The sequence below is a fragment of the Oryctolagus cuniculus genome, chromosome 8, assembly GCF_964237555.1.
Source record: "Oryctolagus cuniculus chromosome 8, mOryCun1.1, whole genome shotgun sequence".
In the NCBI taxonomy this organism is placed as follows: Eukaryota; Metazoa; Chordata; class Mammalia; order Lagomorpha; family Leporidae; genus Oryctolagus; species Oryctolagus cuniculus.
The window spans coordinates 121744938-121758690 of record NC_091439.1 but is presented as its reverse complement, the minus strand read 5'-3'; positions in this window follow the sequence as shown (position 1 = coordinate 121758690).

Below are 13753 nucleotides of genomic sequence, written 5' to 3'. Positions count from 1 at the left end.
CATATGGGTGCTTCTGCACTACAGCACCAGCCCCCGACCCACAGTACAGATGACAGCTCACATCCGTGTCTTGTTCTTGTTCTAAGACACCATGTCTTGTGCTTGTTTCACCACTAAATATGATATCTGCTATAGATTTGTCTTCAATGCTATTTTTTTCCTTTTTCTATCAACTCTCTCCAAACTCACTGAGCTCATTTTGAAATTATAGCTATTACTTGCCCCTTACCGGGCCAGGTGTTTTATGTATTATCTTATTAATCTTCATAATAACCCTCATGAGGTACATTTATTGTTTCCTTAGAGAAGTGAAATAGCTTTTCCACAATAATATTGCTGGCTGGAATGAGGTGATGATGTAAATGCAGTGCTGGAGCTGCCTGACTTTGCAGCCCCTGCTCGTTCCAGAGATCTTTGCCTCCTTTACCTTGAGTTACAGTTGATCCCATACAAGGAATGGATGGAGGTGACAGAGCAGTCAAAGACGGAATGGAGGAGGGGTGCGGAGAGAGCACGGGAGAGAACGGGAAGTGCGGAGAGCGTGAACTGCCCCACCCCAGCACGTGACGTGGAGTTTGTATGGAGCAGGCATCTGCCTTACAGGCATCTGCTTCTCCTCCAAATGTCTTTCCCTGAGACATCCTGGGCTATCTATAGCTTGGGAATCCCACCAGCTGTTGACTGCCGATGGTGACACAGCACTTTCCACTACTTTCTGCTCTCATCCAGTCGCAAGTGCGCCTCTGCTTTTTTTCCACCAGCTTGGCTCCCCCGATGGCCTCTTCCTGGAAGTGACTCACCCTTCCTGCACGTCCTGTGCCAACACTTGCTCTTCTGTTGCACCACACACTCCTGTTTAGCCTTGCGTTACTTTTGAAGAAGAGTCATCAATAGAAGATGGAGATTCTTTCAGTGCAAGAAGATTTACTCATTTATTCAATGCAAATATGTATTTTTTTTTTGACAGGCAGAGTGGACAGTGAGAGAGAGAGACAGAGAGAAAGGTCTTCCTTTGCCGTTGGTTCACCCTCCGATGGCTGCCGCGGCTGGTGCACCGCGCTGATCCGATGGCAGTAGCCAGGTACTTCTCCTGGTCTCCCATGGGGTGCAGGGCCCAAGTACTTGGGCCATCCTCCACTGCACTTCCTGGCCACAGCAGAGAGCTGGCCTGGAAGAGGGGCAACCGGGACAGAATCCGGCGCCCCGACCGGGACTAGAACCCGGTGTGCCAGTGCCGCAAGGCAGAGGATTAGCCTAGTGAGCCGCGGCGCCGGCCGCAAATATGTATATTTATTTTTAAAGATTTATTTACTTGAAAGGCAGAATTACAGAGAGGGAGAGACTTAGAAAAAGAGAGAGAGAGAGAGAGAAAGAGAGAGAGAGAGAGAGAGATCTTCCATCTGCTGGTTCATTCCCCAGTGGCCTCAATGGCCATTAATGGGCCAGGCCAAAGCCAGGAGCCTGGAACTCCACTTGGCTCTCCTATGTGGGTGCAGGGACCCAAGCACTTGGGCCATCTTCTGCTGCTTGCCCATACATTAGCATGGAGCTGGATCGGAAGTGAAGCAGCCGGGATTCAACTAGCAGTGACATTTTGACAGCAGGGACTTGATTTTAGAGCACCGAGACTCCATCTTGAGAGAACACCCCCCCCCATCATGAGACTATGGCCTGAAACTAACTCTGGTCTAAAACTGAGACAATAACAGTACACTACATCTTGTTTGGCAAAACATAGAAACTCTCTAGCATGATCGCTCAAGCTTAAAACAGATAGGTTTCACCTGGATTAATGTTAAGATTGTAATTTGTCTATGTCCCACTTATGATTTAGGTCAGTACCTGGACTAATGCCAAGACTGTACTTGTATTGTCAAGATTGTAATTGATATTAGTTTCCCATATGCTTTAGGTCAGCTTGACCCTAGTAACCATGAATTCCCCCTGTCCCTAGTAACCATGTGTTTTCATCCCCTCCTTGTGGTTTTTGCCTTTATAAACCCTGTTGTTTGAGCTTCAGGGTCGAGAGTTCTTTAGAGCATGAGCCAGCTCTCCACTACCAGCAAAAAAGGACTATCAATTTTTTTTAGATTTTTTTAAAAAAATTTGTTTGAGAGGTAGAGTTACAGACAGTGAGAGGGAGAAGGGAGAGAGAGAAAGAAAGGTCTTCTGTCTGCTGGGTCACTCCCCAAATGGCCGCAATGGTCGGAGCTGTGCCAACCTGAAGCCAGGAGCCAGGAGCTTCTTCTAGGTCTCCCATGCAGGTACAGGGAGAAAGAGAGACAGAGAGAGAGAGGTCTTCCATCTGCTGGTTCACTCCCCAGATGGCTGCAATGGCTGGAGCTGCACTGATCTGAAGCCAGGATCCAGGAGCTTCCTCCAGGTCTCGCACGCGGGTGCAGAGGCCCAAGGGCTTGGGCCATCTTCTACTGCTTTCCCAGGCCACAGCAGAGAGCTGGATTGGAAGAAGAGCAGCGGGACTAGAACTGGCACCCATATGGGATGCTGGCACTGCAGGCGGAGCACCAGTCCCAGGACCATCAAATTTTATCATTGTGTTCTGCTCCTCTGTTTGCCCTCGCCTAGGCACAACAAAACCAGCACTCATACATGTTGCTATTGTTGCAGGTGGCAGCTTAATCTGCTGTGCCACAATGCCAGCTCCCAAAAATATATATTTTTAAATATTTTAAATTATTTATTTGAAAGGAAGACTCAATCTGGGTCTCTCATGTCTGTGGCAGGAATCCAAGTACGTGAGCCATCATCATCTGCTGCTTCCCAGGGTGTGCACTGGTAGGAAGCTGAATCAGGAGCAGAGTTGGGACTCAAACCCAGGCACCCTGATATGGGATGCAGCCCAAGCAGCTTCTCCTTTTTTAAAATTTATTTATTTATTTTAAAGTCAGAGTTACACAGAGAGAGGAGAGGCAGAGAGGTCTTCTATCCGCTGGTTCTCTCCTCAAATGGCTGGAGCCGGGTGGATCCAAAGCCAGGAGCCAGGAGCTTCATCCAGGTCTCCCATGTAGGTGCAGGCACCCAAGGACTTGGGCCATCCTCCACTGCTTTCCCAGGCCATAGCAGGGAACTAGATTGGAAGTGGAGCAGCCGGGACTTGAACTGGTGGCAGTATAAACTGCAGGCCGCAGCTTTTATCCCGTGCACCACAATGCCGACCCCCTAAGCAGCTTCTTAATGGATCCACTAAGCACTGCCCCTTATTCTGTAAACACTGATTGAGTGTCTCTGATGTTTCACAAGCCCTGCAAGGGACTAAGGACCTAGCAATAAGGTGACAAAGGCTGTACTTGTACACAAAAAATAACTGTAGATTGGAATAGGGGACAATGATGAAATAAAGTGGTGCTATGACAGAGAGTAAGTGAGGGACAACTTCTAAGACAGGATGGCCAGGGAAGACATTGCTAATGAGGCCATATGAGTTGAGAGCTGAAGGCTGAGGGGAGGGCACTGGGCGGAGGAATCAGCATGTGTCAAGGCCTGGAGCCAGGAGAACTCTTGGCAAGTCTAAGGAACAGAAGGTCTGGCTGGAGCGCAGAGTTGGGGGAAGGGACTGAATGAGATGTGGAGGTAGATAGGGCCAGTCCATGAGAAATAGTTTGAATGTTATCCTAAGGCTGCCATGAAAAGCCATTGAGGGTTTCAGGCAGGCAATAGCATGATCTGCTTTCCCGTCTGAAAAGATCATCGTGGTTGCTGCGTGAGAGGTGGCTTGCAGGGTAAGACGGGAAGGCAGCATGCCAACGATGTGTATCTCCTTTGCATAGCTTTTCAGCAGCCTCTCAGCCACTGCCTGCCTCCCTGCCCTGGCGGCTCACCTGCCACCCCAGGTCTGCAGGCCAGCCCAGCTGCACAAGCTTCTTGGAATGTGAATATTTTGGTCATAGGAAGGCAAAGAGGAAAACGGCTGGTAAAACAAACCTGTGCAATGGGTGGGGCAGTTTTTATTTATCTTGTTTATAAAGAGAACACAGAGCTCACAGGGCAAAGAGCACAGGCTCGGGTCCAGATCTATCGATCTCAAATCGAATGTGCTCTTTCATGACTTTCCATTACTCTGGGCCCTGCACAAGGCTGGTCCTGGTCACACTTTTCCTGGGGTGTCTCTTGGGAAACCATTCTTCTAACTCTGGATCCAACATCCAGCGACGTGAGCAATTATGGCTGACCAGGCACTGCAAGGGGTGCTGGGTTATCAAACCTGATGGACAGAAGTTTTCTAAAAAGACAAGAGAAGAACAGAATAAAGTGCATTGTGTTATACTAGGAAATACTGTTCCAACACACAGAATAATAAAGTGGAGAGCAGGTGCCCCAGAGGATATGAAAGGCACTCCATTAAAACGTGGGGAAAATATTGGAATTCCATTTTGTATGCATATAGATGATACAGAAAGACACAGAAGTGCAGCACCACTAATGTTTAATATCCAAATTAACACTGGGCATTGGGCTTAGACCTATGGAAGTCTCACATCCTGATTCTACAACACAGAGAGGTTAACCTCACTTTTCATCACTCTCGGTGGACTATGGCAATATGGGTTTAGTAAGAGCCTGGTTGGGGCAGATGCAGTGGTCAGGATGCTGCTCAAGACACCGGCATACCATATCAGAATGTCTTGGTTTGAGTCCCAGCTCCACTCCCAATTCCAGTTTCCAGCTGACGTGCTCCTAGGGAGGCAGTAGGTGATGGCTCAAGTGCTTGGTTGCTGCTACTCATGTAGGAGACCCGGATTCAGTTCCCAGCTCCTAGCTTCAGGATCCATTGTAGGCACTTGAGAAATGAACCAGCAGCTTCAAGATCTCCCCCTCTCTACCTCTCAAATAAAAATAAATAAGTAAGTAAATAAATACAATTACAAAGAGCCTGATTAGGTGGATTGACTATAATATTATTTTAAATGGTAGACTATTTGTAATAAGATGGGGAATGTTAACATTTACTTAGAAAAACACTGCTTAGTAATTTTATTTTATATTATATATAATCTATATGTGTACTATAGCCAGAATATGGCATTATAGATTATATAAGTATTCAACATAAGTATATTTTTCATGATTAATCAACAATCTCTTTCATTTGTCCTTTTGTGTACTTTTTCTTTTTAAAGATTTATTTATTTATTTATTTGAAAGAGTTACAGAGAGAGAGAGAGAGAGCAAACTTTTATCTGCTGGTTCACTCCTCAAATGGCTGCAACAGCCAGAACTTTTAACTATTTGAAGCCAGGAGCCAGGAGCTTCTTCCAGGTCTCCCATGTGGATGCAGGGGCCCAAGCACTTGGGCCATCCTCCGCTGCTTTCCCAGGTACATTAGCAGGGAGCTGGATTGGAAGTACAGCAGCCAGGATTTGAACCCATACCCATCTGGAAAGTCAGCACCACAGGCGGCTGCTTTACCTGCTACACCACAGCAATGGCTAGACATTTTCTCATGTAACCAGTTTAGACAGAAATCCTTCCAAGTGAGAACTCACCATTATGTTTTCTACTGTGAAAATTAAAGGGGATCACTCATGGAAAGTACCCAGCACGATGCATGCTGCACAGTGAGAATTCTATAAATATAGTTTTTGTTTCTCCAGAAATTTGGAAAAGACTGGGTGAGGGGTTCAGTCATCTGACTGCTTCTGCCTGAGGGTCTCTCAGGAGACATTCATGACCTTGGGACATGTTCCTTGGCTTTGTTGTTCTGATCTTTAAAGGATTAGAACCTGGATATTTTGTGAGCACACTGTGAATAGCTCCACTTTTAGAACAGACTCATTGGGCCTAGCACTGTGATGCAGTGGGTTAAGCCACCACCTACAGCCTTGGCATCCAATACAGGCACTGGTTCAAGTCCCAGTTCAAGTACCGGATGCTCCACCTTTGATCCAGCTCCCTGCTAGTGCACCTGGGAAAACAGCAGAGGGTGGTCCTAGTGCTTGGGCCACCAGCCCTGGAGGTTGCAGTCATCTGGGGAGTGAACCAATGGAAGATTTCACCCCCCACCCCGCCTCTCCCTCTCTCTGTAACTCTTTCAAAATAAATAAATTAATTAATAAATTTAAAAAATGTTAAAAAGAAAAAACAAAACAGACTCATTGACCAACTTCATAAGATCAATGTACAAAGGCAGAATCCTAGCGCAGTCAGATAATGGAGACTGGGGCTGCCATTGCGGCACAGTGAGTTAAGCCTTTGCCTGCTATGCCAGCATCCCATATCAGATCACTGGTTCAAGTCCTGGATCCTCCATTTCCACACCAGAATTCCTGCTAATGTGCCTGGGAAGACACTGGACAGACAGTAGATGATGTGCCAAATGCCTGGGTTCCTGCACCCACGTGGGAGATCCAGATGGAGTTCCTGGCTCCTGGCTTCTGTCTGGCCTCAACATAGCTGGTTCAGGTTTTTGAGGAGTGAACCAGTGGACGGATGATCTCTCTCTCTCTCTCTCTCTCTCTCTCTCTCTCTCTCTCTCATGTGTGTGTCTGAATTTCAAATAAATAAGTCTTTAAAAAGAGAAAAACCTCCAAATAGTGGAGGCTGCAGCTGTCATGGGGATAGAGGCGCAGTACCGGCACAGAGTAGCATCTCTGCAAGCAGGGTGACAACCAGAGAATTGCTTGCTGAGCAGGGAATCCGAACAGGGGCTTGTCACTTATATATAAATGGTATATTTAATGATACTTGTCCATTCATTTTATCATAGGGACTAGTTGCCAGTGGGCCCACAAAATTGAAGGAAGGCAATTGCTTGGAGAGAATCAGGACAGGGTTAGCTGCAGCTTGGACTCCCACACCTTATATCTAGAGTGCCTACCTCTGCTCTTGATCCAGCTTTCTGCTAATGTACCTGGGAGGTAGCAGATAATGGCCCAAGTACTTGGGTTCCTGCCACACATATGGGAGCCCCGGATGGACTTCGGGCTTCAGCCTGACCCACTCCTGCCTGTTTTTGACATTTGAAGAGTGAACTAGTAGATGGAAATGTTTCTCTCTCTGTTTCTCCTCCTCTCTCTGTCTCTATGCCTTTCAAACAAATAAATACATACATACTTTTAAAAAAAAAAAAAAGGCACTGAGGCTGGTGCTGTGGCATAGCAGGTAAAGCCACTGCCTATGATGCCAGCATTCCATGTGGGCGTCAGTTTGAGACCCAGTTGCTCCACTTCTGATCCAGCTCCCTGCTAATGCAGCTGGGAAAGCAGCAGAGGATGGCCCAAGCGCTTGGGCCCCTGCTCCCTTGTAGGATACCTGGAAGAAGCTCTGGGCTCCTGGCTTCAGCCTGGCCAAGCCCTTGCTGTTGTGGCCATTTGTGGAGTGAACCAGCAGGTGGAAGATTTCTTTCTGTCTCTCTGAAACTCTACCCTTCAAATAAATAAAAATCTCTTAAAAGAAAAAATAAAAACAAAAAAGGCATTAGGACAGGTGATGTTTGCCTCTGTGGCACTAGTTTTTTGGCATGTTTATAGCTAATAACCTTCTAGGTTTCTAATTTTCTCTAATTTTTACTGTGAGAATTTAAAAACCCAAAACACCTAGTACAAGATAACAAACCTCCTCCTCTCTGTGACTCAGCTTCCTCACCTGTACCTATCTGGTTGTAAAACAGTCCCAGCCGCTTCCCCCACCGCCCCGATTATTTTGAAGAACATTCAGAGCACCCTGATTGTTGTCTGAGCTGTTTTATCCATTCAAGTCCCGCTGGTCTGACAGTCATTGTTGTGCTTCTCTGGTGAGTTTCTCTGCTCTGATCCTGCGGTGGCTCCCAAGAGGCATTTTTGTGTTCTTGAGGAAGCCAAGGCTCTGATGATGACCGTTATCAGTAAGCAGAGTGGACTCCGCTTACTTTGAGTTCTTCTGAATTCCCCGGGGGCATCAATATGAGCACCAGTTACTGGGCTGCTCTGAAAAGTGGGAACGCCTTGGGGGGACCTGATCCCCAGGCAGGCTGTCTGTAAACGCGGCCCAAGAACCTGCACGTTCAACAAATTCCCGGAGGATTCCTCTGTCCCACTCGGAGAAGTGACTGGCCGAGAACATTTTCTGAGGTTAAGGTACACAGGTAGAGCCGTGGTGCTGAAAAACTGGAAAGGAGACTTTGGGCAAACAAGCTGCATTTTTCGTGTGCTTCTCTGTCCTCTTCCTGGCCAATCTCACTGTGCACCGGGTCAGAGGCCCTGAGCTGGAAACCTGTGCTCTCCAGTGACCTCTGTTGTGGGGGTAGCGGCCCCCAAATTACGTAGTGAGGATTGGGAGCCCTGGCTGGGCTCAGGGAGACCCCCCAGCTAGACTTGGTGCAGATTCCTGCCTTCCCAGTGTGTAAGAATGCGACAAGGAGATGTAGGGAGAGGAGAACAGAACAGGGTTTACTGAAAGTACACAGACGTGAGCATGGTGACCTCAAGAGAGAGAATTGTCCCCCTAGCCTGGCTGGGGTCATCCCCTTATAGAGTAGGGCTGGTGCTTAGGGGGCGACCTGATTGAGGATCCAGAGGAGACAGGATTTGGGGCAGGGCTGCAGTGCACCTGGTGGTCCCCAGGAAGGTGTCACAGCGTCTGGCACATGATGGAGAATGAGGCAGAGGTGCATGATGAGGGTTGGGTGTGCTGACTCCTCAGCCCTGTTGGCTCAGCATGGGAGATGGGGGGATTTGGGTGGTGCCTGTAAACTGGGTCTTGGGAGATCCTGGCTCCTCATCCCTTCCTGAGTGCAGCCTCACCCACATCAGCTTCCACGGAGGAAGGTGTGTGACCTTTGAAATAGCTACTGACGGTTCAGAAGTTGCTTGTTTCCAGGTTTCTGGCTGTGTTCTGCAGGGTGGTGGGTGCAGGAAGTCTGTCTTAGATCACTGCTATTCCTGTGCCCACACATGTGCACATGCATGTATATACAGGGGATCTCAAAAAGTTTGTGGAAAGTGCAATCACAAGATAAATTTAGGGTGGGCATCCAGCCTGTTGGCTGAGTGGGTACTGAGTGGGGTACCTGGGATTGATGACCAGCTCTGCTTCTGACTCCAGCTGCCTGCTGATACGGGGACCTGGGAGGCCACAGTCATGGCTCAAGTAATTGGGTTCCTTTCACATATGTGGGGGATCTGGATTGAGCTCCTGGCTCCTGGCTTTGGCCTGGTCCAGCCTGGGATGGAGCTGTTGAAGATTATTTGGGGATGTGAACCAGAGGTGGGTGCTCTCTTATCTTTCTATGTTAAAAGGAAATAAATAGGGGCTGGCTCTGTGGTGTAGTGGATTAAGCCATCATCTACAGTGCTGGCATCCAGTATGGACACCAGGTGGAGTCCCAGCTCCTTCACTTCCAATACAGCCCCTTGCTAATGTACCTGGGAAATGCAGCAGAAGACAGTCCAAGTGCTTGGGCCCCTGCCGCCCATGTGGGAGACCCGGGAGAAGCTCCTGGCTCCTGGCTTTGGCCTTGCCCAGCCCCAGCAGTTGTGGCCATTTGGGGAGTGAGCCAGCAGATGGAAGATCTCTGTATTTGTCTCTCCCTCTCTCTCTGTAATTCTGACTTTCAAATAATTAAATAAATCTTTAAAAAAAAGAAAGAAGAAAGAGAAAGAAACGAAGCATGGAAGGAATGAAGGAAGGTGAAACAAGAAGGAAGAAAGAAAAAGAAAGGCAGGCCAGTGTTGCAGTGCAGCAGGTCAAGCCGCCACTTGCAACACCAGGATCCGATGTCAGAGTGTTACAGAAACCTGGGGTGGGAAAACGCCCTTCGTTCAAACAGGCATCAGACAGTGGAGGATCGAAGCAGTTTATTAATTAATCCTGCTGATTCCAGGCTCAGCTGGAATCATTTCCTGAGAACTGAGCAACAATTCCAAGTTTCTAGAATATTTATGGGTTCATCAGCATCATACCTTAGCTACTGCAGCACTGGTGGGTTTAAATTGCAGCCTGCGTGACTTAGGACCACACTTCCAATGGTCGGTGGGTCCAGTATGTATATAAAAGAGATACAAGGAGTAGATTTATAGGACAGATTTATGACTGGAGTTTACAGAAGCAGAACTTAGGACGTCTTCCCTCCCTAGACAAGATCACAGTGGGCAGCTGCTTCACTAGTTAATTGTGAGCAGTCACTTTTCGAGGTTTGTGTTGGGGGGTGGGTTCGCCTTTCTTTCTTTGTCTCTGGCTGTGGCTGGCCACATTTCCTCTACAAGAGCTCTGGCTTGAATCCTGGCTGCTCTGCTTCCACCCCAGATCCCTGTTCATGTGCCTGGGAAAGCAGCAGAAGACGGTCTAGGTGCTCAAGTCCCTGCTACCCAAGTAGGAGACCCAGATGGGTTCCAGGCTCCTGGTTTCAGCCTGGCTGAGCCCTGGCCATTGCATCCATCTGGGGCAGTGAACCAGCGGATGGAAAATCTTTCCCTCTCTTCGTAATGCTGCCTTTCATTTAACCCCCTGCATCCCCCGCCAACACACAAAGACTTCCCTGATTTGGAGAAATTTCATCTTTGCCCGAGAGAGGAGAAACCCAGGAAGGTTTCTGCCCAGCAGGTTTAATTCTGTCCTGTTGGTGCCCGCCTTTAGCCCCTCATGTCAGCAACCCTGCCTCTGCCTATGACACATCCCAAGTCCAGCTACTTCTCCTCACCTTGGTTCCCCCTGCACACCCTCCCACCACCTCGTAGACCCTGTTTCCCACAGGGTCCCCTGTCTCCCGCCAGTCTCTATGCAGCAGTCAGGGTGACCCTGTCACACGTGGGATGAAGCTCTTGCCACTTTCTGTTCAGAGCCCTCCTTTTGAGGGCTAATAGCAGGAACTTGGTGTTTTTAGGGGGCCGGTGCTGTGGAATAGAGGGTAGAGCTGCCGCCTGCAATCCTAGCATCCCATATGGGTGCTGGTTCCAGATGCGACTGCTCCACTTCCAATCCAGTTCTCTGCTAATGCACCTGGGAAAGCAGTGGAAGACGGTCCAAGTGCTTGGGCCCCTGCACCAGCGTGGGAGACCCGGAGGAAGCTCCAGGCTCCTGGTTTCTGATTGGTCTCTCTCTCTGGCCATTTCGGTCATCTAGGGAGTGAACCAGGGGATGGAAGATCTCTCTCTCTCTGCCTCTGTCTGTCTGTAACCCTGCCTTCCTAATAAATAAATACATCTTAAAAAATAAAAACATAGGGTCTGGCACTGTGGCACAGTGGGTTAAAGCCGCAGCCTGAAGTACCGTCATCACACATGGGTGCTGGTTCGAGTCCTGGCTGCCCCTCTTCCGATCCAGCTCTCTGTTATAGCCTGGGAAAGCAGTGGAAGATGGCTCAAGTCCTTGGGCCCCTGCACCCACATGGAAGACCCAGAAGAAACTCCTGTTTCCTGACTTCAGATCAGCTCAGCTCCGGCTGTTGCAGCCATCAGGGGAGTGAACCAGCAGATGGAAGACTTCTCTCTCTCTCTCTCTCTCTCTCTCTCTAACTCTTCCAAATAAATGAAAATAAATCTTAAAAAAATAATTAAAAATAAACATAAAAACATTAAAAAACTGTTTTTAGGACTTGTGGTCAACAAAGTTGAACCAAGCTGATTTTTCTTTAAAAACAAAAGGACTTTTACCCTCATTGGCTGGCTTCCTCTCATGCTCTGAGTTAGTCCTTAAAGTCTATTGGGGAACCCCTGTGAAATCAGACTCCTGCTCTCCCTCGGAGCTCATCAGCCACCCCCTCTCCCTCCCTCCACACCAGCTGCTGGACCCCCTGAGGTTCCCTGGCCCTGTCATGCTCCTGCTCAGCCTGGGATCTCTCCAGAGCCTCCTCACTTCATTCTCGCCCTCCCTCAGGAAGTGAGGTCTTGCTTGACCTTCCAAAAATCAAAATCCAGCACCACCCTCCCTGCCCCCCCAACTTCATCCACACCACTCGCCCTGGCAGCCACAGTTACTCACGTGCTGGTTGATGATCAGCTTCTCCACTGAAATGTCAGCTCCACAAAGGCGCTGCCTCGGGTTTTGCTCCACACCAGTTTGTTAAGGGCCTAGGAGAGTGCAGCCTGAGGAACGTGTTGAATGGATGAACACTTCTTCCAGCAAGATGCACTTGCTGGGTCATTTATGAAACAGTCCAGTGTGGGGCTGGACTTGAGCACAGCGGCCACCGCTTGGGACACCTGAGTCCCAGACTGCAATGCCTGGATTCAAGGGCTGCCTCTGCTGCTGACTCCAGCTTCCCCTGAATGCACACCCTTGCAGGCAGCAGGTGATGGCTCAACTACTTGGGTTCCTGCCACCACATGGGAGACGTGGTTGAGTTTCTAGCTCCTGACTTCGGTCTGGCCTAACTTCACCTGTTGTGGACATTTGAGGGGCGAACCAGAGGATCGAAGATCTGTCTGTCTGCCATGCAAATATATAACATGGCCTGTCCACGTCCATCCCCTGGTGCAGAGAATGGAGGACTGGGAAGGGCAGGTCCTGAAGTCAGGCCAGGCTCCCTGGGGCAGGAGTCCCCCCAGGGGACTTCTTGGAAGGAGGCAGGTTTTGGTTGTGTCCCAAATGATGGCATCGCAGAGCACAAGGGTCAGTGAGCCCGGGTCATGGGTCAAACAATCTTTATTCCTCCAAGGTATCATTGTCACTTTAATTTACAAAGAAGGAAACTGAGGCACACAGGCACACAGTGACACAAGGGTGGGGCTGGGATTTCAATCTAAGACAATCACCAAAATTCTCTTAAATATTACAATCCACTGACTCCCTGTCATTCATTCATTCTACAAGAATTTATTGAGTGCTTACTTTGGAGCTGATGTTAATGCCAGGTTGGTGAAGGAAGTAGACTAAAAGCCTAGTATGTGGTGGAGGGAGGAGAAAGTCCATGATACACAGGTGACTCAGTTCTGTAGTGTGTTGGAGGTGTGGCAAAAACAGAAAGGCGGTAAGGTGGGCTACAGATGAGGAAGGGGACGAGGGTGCTCTGATTTAAGTGGGGTGGCCAGGGATGGCCTCATTTTCCTGAGAACCTGCAGGAGGTGAGGGAGGGGGCCAGGGGGTGTTTGCAAGGAAGACACACACACAGGTCCAGGGAGGGGTGCCGGTCTGGTATTTGTGGAGATGGTCAAGGAGGGGTGGTGGATAGGTGTTACAGCACAGCTGGCAAACTGCCACTTGGGACATGGCATCCCATATCAGAGTGCCAGGCCAGGGTTCTCACAATTTTGCATTTCCCATCCAGCTCCCTGCTAATGCTCCTGGGAGGCAGCAGATGATGGCCCAAGGATTTGGGTCCCTGCTATCCACATGGGAGATCTGGAAGGAATTCCTGGCTCCTGGCTTCAGTCTGTCCCAGCCCTGGCTATTGCAGCCATTTGGAGAATGACTCAGAAGATTTCTCTCTCTCTCTCTCCCTCTCTCTCTCTCTGCCTTTCAAATAAATACATCTTAAAAAAAAAAAAAAAAAGAAGAGGCACTGCAGCACAGGTCAAGCCTCCACCTGCAGTGCCGACATCCCATATGGGTGCCGGTTCTGGTCCTAGCTGCTCCTCTTCCAATCCACCTCCCTGCCAATGGCCTGGGAAAGCAGTAGAAGACGGCCCAAGTGCTTGGGCCCCTGCACCTGCGTGGGAGACCCGGAAGACGCTCCTGACTTCATATTGGCCCAGCTCCGGCTGTTGTGGCCATTTGGAGAGTGACTCTGAGGGTGGAAGACCTCTCTCTGTCTCTCTTTCTCTCTCTCTCTGTAACTCTGCCTCTCAGATAAATCTTAAAAAACAAAACAAAACAAAAACAA